Source organism: Orycteropus afer, unplaced genomic scaffold (genome assembly GCF_000298275.1).
Source record: "Orycteropus afer afer isolate SDZICR_OR568_19922 unplaced genomic scaffold, OryAfe1.0 scaffold00108, whole genome shotgun sequence".
In the NCBI taxonomy this organism is placed as follows: domain Eukaryota; kingdom Metazoa; phylum Chordata; class Mammalia; order Tubulidentata; family Orycteropodidae; genus Orycteropus; species Orycteropus afer.
The window spans coordinates 6,041,174-6,048,624 of NW_006921695.1; positions in this window are offsets into that span (position 1 = coordinate 6,041,174).

A 7,451-nucleotide genomic window follows, 5' to 3' on the forward strand; every position below is an offset into this window, starting at 1 on the left:
ATATATAGTATAGTTTATGTGTGTGTGTGTGTGTATATACACACACACACACATAAACCAAAAAAAGGTCTTCCTACCTCTAGCCCTGTAATAAATGGGTTAATTTATGTTTAAAAAAAAGGCTTCTGCGTCAAGACCTATGTACAGGTTCCTTATGAGCAAAATTAAATGTTCTGGAATGCCCATTCTTCTCAATGGTATCCATCATTTTTTATGATCCACACAGTAGAATGCTTTTGCATAGTCAATAAAACAGAAGTAAACACTTTTCTGGTATTCTTCACTTTCAGCCAAGATCCATGTGACATCAGCAATGATATTCCTCATTGTACTTTCTATGGGGTTTGGCAAATAAGCCTTACAGTTTTAAGTAACTTTTATGTAAAAAAAAAAAAATCCTTTCCTGTCAAGATGATTCTAATTCATAGCAATCCCCTAGTATAAATCTTCATGGAAGCAGACTTCTCTTCTTTCAACAGCAGAGTGGCTGGTAGATTTGAACTGCTGATCTTTTGATTAGCAGCCCAATGCCTTAACCACAGGACCACCAGAGCTCCTTAATTTTTATGTAAGGTGTGTACTAATCACCACAGAATCTTGTTGAAAAGCAAATTATCACTCAGGAAGTCCGGAGTAAGATGCAGGAATTTGTATTTTTAATTCTCCCGGAGATACCGAGGCTTCTGGTCCCAGGACCGTATTTTGAGAAAAAAGATGGTAGACCAGTATGCCCTAAAACAGTTCAGGAGTAATGGCCTGCAGGTACTTTCTGTAGAGTGATGCCAGTTGTTAAAATACTAACTTACATTACAGCTGAAAACCAGCTGCTGGATGAGTGCCAATTCTCCCCAGTAATCCAGCTCCTCAGAGTTCCCCAGGATCCATCAACAAATGGTTGATTTCACCACTGGGGCTCAGGAGAAATATCAAAGCTGCAGCCACCAGCTTTCCATTCATTCTGATCTGTCACTGGCAGGTTAACCAGTTCTTCAATGCTTTACATGTCACACTGAGAAAGAACATGTCAGATCCAAACCTTCCGGAAAATACATGTTGAATTGCTAGGATTTCTGCCTATCTTACCTCAAATGGATCCAGTTTGGGGGAACACTGATATCATTCAACACCCTCATTAATCAAATGAGAAAACTGGAAATGAGAGAATTGAGGTGATTCACCCAAGATAATATGTTGTTCCTGTTGTTTGGTGCCATAGAGTCAGCTCCAACACATAGTGACCCTATGTACAACAGAATGAAACACTGCCCAGTCCTGCACCACCTCACAATCCTTGCTATACCTGAGCCCATCACTGGAGCCACTGTGTTGATCTATTTTGTTGAGGGACTTCCCCTTTTATGCTGACCCTCCACTTTACCAAGCATGATATCCTTCTCCAGGAAATGGCCCCTTCTGAAAACTTGACTAAAGTAGGTCAGACAAAGTCTGGCTGTTCTTGTTTCTGAGAAGCATTCTGGCTGCACTTCTTCCAGGACAGATTTGTTAGTTCTTCTGACAGTCCATAGTACTTTCAGTATTCTTCTCCAACACCACAACTGAAAAGCATCATCTCTTCTTTGGTCTTCTTTATTCATTGTCCAGCTTCACATGCATATGAGGCGACTGAAAACACCATGGCTTAGGTTAGGCACACTTTAATCTTCAAAGAAACATCCTTCCTCTTCAGCACTTTAAAGAGGTCTTTTGAGGCAGATTTGCCCAGTGCAATACATCATCTGATTTCCCCCTCCTCCCCTCACTCCTGTGACTACCCTGTCCCTGTGCCCTGCTTAAGTATACATTCCTGTCTGTCCAGCTCTTCCTCTATGTGAATGCTGCCCCTCTGGTGTCTCATGGCTCATTGCTCTAAGGGGTGTATTTCCCCAGACTAGGAGGGTGCATCTCTCTGGGATAGGTGTTCTGCATGTAGATCTTTCTACTGTTGGGTTGAGAGCCAATCCATAGGAGTGAGTCCAACTCCAGCCCAATGGGTAACCCAGGGTCATAGTCTTGGGGGTTCCACTAGACTCTAGCTGACCAGAAATTTTGGTCATCTTTGTGTTTTTTAATTTTGTTCCACATCTTTTCTCCCACTCTATCCAAGATCTCAAGTTTTGATCCCTTTCCAAGTGGTTGGCATTGGTAGCAGGGCACCATCTACTTCTCCCAGCATCATCTGATTTCTTGACTGTTGCTTCCATGGGTGTTAATTATGGAACCAAGTAATATGAAATCTTTGACAACTTCAATCTTTTCTCCATTTTAGTGAGTCGGCACATTGGTCTACTTTTGAGCATTTTCATTTTCTTTATGTTGAGATGTAATCCATACTGCAGAATGTAGTCTTTAATCTTCATCACTAAGTACTTTAAGTTGTCTTCACTTTCAGCAAGCAAGGTTACCTTGTCTGCATGTCACAGGTTTTAATGAGGCTTCCTCCAGTCCTGCCACATTCTTCTTCATACAGTCCAGCTTCTAGGCTTATTTGCTGTGCATACAGACTGCTGTTTCTATTGGTGTTGATTGGAGAACCAAGTAATATGAAGTCTTTAACAACTTCAATCTTTTCTCCATTTATCATGATGATACTTATTGGTTCATTTGTGAGGATTTTTATTTTTCTTTATATTGAGGTGTAATCCATACTGCAGATGGTAGGCTTCAATCTTCATCAGTAAGTGCTTCAAGTCATCCTCATGTTCAGCAAGCAAAATGTGTCATCTGTGTATTACAGGTTGTAAATGAGTCTTCCTGCAATCCTGATGCCATGTTCTTCATATAGTCCAGCTTCTTGGATTATTTGCTCAGTGTACAGATTGAATAAGTATGGTGAAAAGATACTACCCTGATGCACTCCCTTCCTGATTTTAAACCATGCCATATTCCCTTGTTCTGTTCAAATGACAGCCTCCTGGTCTATGTACAGGTTCTTTATGAGCAGAGTTAAGTGTTCTGGAATTCCCATTCTTCTCAATGTTATCCATAATTATTTATGATCCACACAGCCAAACGCATTTGCATAGTCAATAAAACAGAAGTAAACATCTTTCTACTATTTCTGCTTTCAGGCAAGATCCATCTGACATCAGCATCCCTTGTTCCATATCCTCTTCTGAATCTAGCTTGCATTCGTGGAAGTTCCCAGTTAATGTACTGCTGCAACTGTTTTTGAATTATCTTCAGTAAGATTTTACTTGCATGTTTAATAATATTGTTCAATGATTTCTATATTCTGTTGGATCACCTTTCTTTGGAATGGGCACAGATAGTGATCTCTTCCAGTCAGTTGACCAGTAGCTGTCTTCTAAATTTCTTAGCATAGACAAGTAAGTACCTCCAGCACAGCATCCATTAGTTGAAACATCTCAATGGATATTAAGTTAATTCCTGGAGCCCCATTTTTCACCAATTCCTTCAGTGCAGCTTCAACTTCCTTCATTACCATTGGTTTTTGATCATATGCCACCTCCTGAAATGGATGAGCATCAACCAATTCTTTTTGGTACAGTGACTCTGTATTCCTTCCATCTTCTTTTGATATTTCCTGCATCATTCAGTATTTTGCCCACAGAAACTTTCAATATTGTAACTCGAGGCTTGAATTATTTTCTTCAATTCTTTCAGCTTTAGAAATGCTAAGCATGTTCTTCCCTTTAGGTTTTCTAACTCCATGTCTTTGAACATTTCATTATAATAACCAACTTTGTCATCTGGAGCTGTTCTTTGAAATCTTCTGTTAAGCTCTTTTATCTTACCATTTCTTCCATTTGTTTTAGCTGCTCTCTGTTCAAGAGCAAGTCTCAGAGTCACTTCTGACATACATTTTGGTCTTTTCTTCCTTTTCTGTCTTTTTGATGAACTTTTACTTTCTTCATGGATGATGTTTTTGATGTCATCCCACATTTCATCTCATTTTTGGTCATTGGTGTTCAATGCATCAATTCTATTCTTCAGATGGCCTCTAAATTCAAGTGGAAAATAATCAAAGTCATATTTTTGCTCTCATGGACTTGTTTTAATTGTCTTCAGTTTCCACTTGAACTTGCATATGAGTAGTTGATGGTTTGTTCCAGTTAGCTCCTGGCCTTGTTTTGGCTGAAGATATCGAGCTTCTCCATCACATCTTTCCAAAGATGTAGTCAATCTGATTCCTGTATATTCTATTTGGTGAGCTCCATATGTATAGCAGCTGTTTATATTTTTGAAAAAAGATAATTTCAATGAATAAGTAATCGATCTCGCAAAATTCTGTCATGTGATCTCTAGTGTCATTTCTATCACCAGAGTCATATTTTCCAACTATCAGAAATTCTGCTTTGTTTCCAACTTTTGCATTCTAATCACCTATAATAATAATCAATACATCTTGATTGCATGTTTGGTCAATTTCAGACTGCAGATGTTGGTAAAAATCTTCCGTTTTCTTGGCTTTGGCCTTGGCAGTTGGTACATAAATTTGAATAATAGTAGAAATTATTTCTTCCCACATAATAATGTCTAATTTAGTTTCCTAAAATGAGGATTTTTATTCTATTATCATAAAATTGTGACCACATATAAGCTTATATTGTAAATCAGTTAAATTCTTTGGATTAATTTTACTTTAAAGAGGAATCACTCTTTCTTTGACTTCAAATGCCCTGCCTTGAAATATATTTTTATCAGACTTATAGAGATAATACATGAACTCCTGCTGTATCTAAAATCTTTAGGTCTTACTGTCAAAAACTCTTACCCATAGATGCAGAAATTAAGATACAGTGATTTGCTCAATATCACACAGCTATTAAGTGACCAATCTAAGAGTAAAACCCAGACCTCTTCACTCTTGCTGTGGCTCTTATGCCTCTAGACCACAATTCTGCTCCTTCTGTTTTTTAAAGTAAGTGACTGTGCAAATGACCAGTTCAGTAACTCAAGCTATTGTGTACCATGCCCCTGATTACAAGTTTACTTTTTTTAAGGATAAAGTGTGAACAACCACTATCTAAGAAATGAGAAAAGGCCCTGCAGTAGTGCACTCTAGGCCTGAGAATACTGCCCTCGTCTGGGATGCTCAGATAGGTCCTTTAGTCTTGCTTTTAAAAGGATGACTGATGCATTAAGAGGTGTCTGGGTGGTACAAGCAGTTCAGTATTCAGCTTCAAAAAGATTGGTGGCTTGAACCCACCTGAGGTGTTTCAGAAGAAAGGCTAAGCAATCTGCTTCTGAAAGGGCACAGCCTTGAAAACTCTATGGAGCACATTTCTACTCTGCAGTACAACACTATGTAAAAATTAACTGGATGGTAACTGGATAATCTTTGATGCAATAAGCAATCCCTGAGGTTCAGTGAGGGTCCCTGCGTGGAGCAAACTATTCACATTCAACTACTAACCTTAAGGTTGGCTGTCCCAACGCAGCCAGTGGTGCCACAGAAGAAAAGCCTCATGATCTGCTTCCTGACAGGTTACAATCAAGAAATCTCTATGGAGCATTTCTACTCTGTAACCCAAGGAGTTGCCATGAGTAGGAATCAACTCAACAGCAATGGGGTTTTTGCTTTATTTATTAATTTTTTTTGGTTTTAGTTTCAATGAGAAATAACAGGGGATGCAGAGATACTGGTAGATGGATGCAAAGTGTTTTGCCATATGCTTTCATGGAAAATTATTTACCAGCTGCAGTCATATTCACCTTTACAACTGCATCTGTGGTTGTAATCTCTCTCAGTATCCGGCTGCTTCAGCATGGCTAGATGATACATCTGTTACAGGGCTAGATACTCTCTTGTGAGAAATTTGGAAATTGATTCCCTGCCTCCCACCTAACCTAAACCAAGAAGACCCAGTAGTTACTGTTGTGTGTTACCAGATAAAGTTACAGAAGGGATTAGGGAGGTGTCTGTGATTCAGTTTAAGGGCAAAGTAATTGGTACAACCTCAGCGTTGAAAGGCTTTACAGAGGAAATACGCACCATCAGATTGCAACGCTCATTTCCCTAGTTCAATCCTAAAAGGAACTGCCCTCAATAAATCATCTTCCTAATGGAAATGACAGTATTATTCTCCCGGGGGGCGGTGACCTGGGAAGCACGGCACAAACCACACGTCCCTCTCAGGGTAATAGGAAGGAAGCTGCCTGGGAGGATCTGAGGCTTCCTAGGGATTTTTTCCACCTCACTCCCTCTGGGTCACTATAAATGCATTTTACAAGTCATTTTCTCCTATAAAAGATAGAAGAACCCTTTTCCATGTATCCCATCTCAGTGAGCAAATTGTACTTTTCTTTTTAAACTATTTTTATGGTTAATTACAAGGACATAACCATCATACATCTTAACTAAAAAGGAGAATTGTAAATCAGTATAAGATTTGGGTTAATTCCAACACATGGTGAACCCCTGTGTTTCAGAGTAGAACTCTCCTCCACAAGATGTTCAATGGCTGATTTTTTATTTTTTTATTTTTTTATTTTAAGAGTTTGTTTTACATTCAACATTATGTGTACATTTAGTTTCACTCCCCATTTACCATGTCCAACCCTAACCCAGTCTCCTCCCCTCCCTGCCTAGTAACCCTCCCTCCACCTCATGCCCCTCATAGTTATGCACTCCTGTGTGTCCTTCATTTCCGCCCTGTAAATGTTGCCCTGTTAGCCCCGTGGTTGACCGCTCCAAGGGATGCATTTCCATAGAGTATGTGAGTGCATCACCCCAGGTTGAGTGGTCTGCATGTACATCTTGTTTACTATTGGGCTGAGAGCCAGCTTCTGGGAGTGAGCTTTACAGGCCCAGAATGTATCCCAGGACCATAGTATTGGGGTCTCACAAGATTCCATCTGACCAATAATTTTGGTCATTATTGAGTTTTTAGATTTTGTTCCACATTTTTCCTCCTGCTCTATCCTGGATCTCCAGATTTGATCCTTTCCTGAGTGGTTGGCATTAGTAGCCAGGCACCATCTAGTTCTTCTGTTCTTGAGGGCCATCATGTCCTAGGGCTGATTGCTTCCAAATGCCCTTGTTTTTTTGTACTCTTCTTCACTCCTGTTGATAGGAGACCATTAGCTGTATCTTAGATGGACACTTGAAAGCTTTTGAGACCCCAGTTGCTACTCACCATTGTAGGATGAGGAACAAGGCTTTTATGTATTTTGTTGTGCCAATTGAGTCTGGAGTCCCCCAGTATTATGGTTCTGAGACAGTAGATCCATTGGATCTCTCTCCCACAGTATCTGCATATCTGTGAGGGATTGCTCTATGTCCATCTTCTGTTGTTTCTGTAAAGATTGCAGGTAGTTTGTATCACTGGTATCTGTGCAAGATTAGCCTTTGCTGAACCTATCCTTGGTCTAGAGTATACTTCTGGTCACTGACTCCCACCTGATCATCTCTGGTGTTTATGTGTTTATCTGTAGCCTGGTGTTTGGCATTAATGATAATGCAGTATTTTGGGCACACTGGTTGGTAT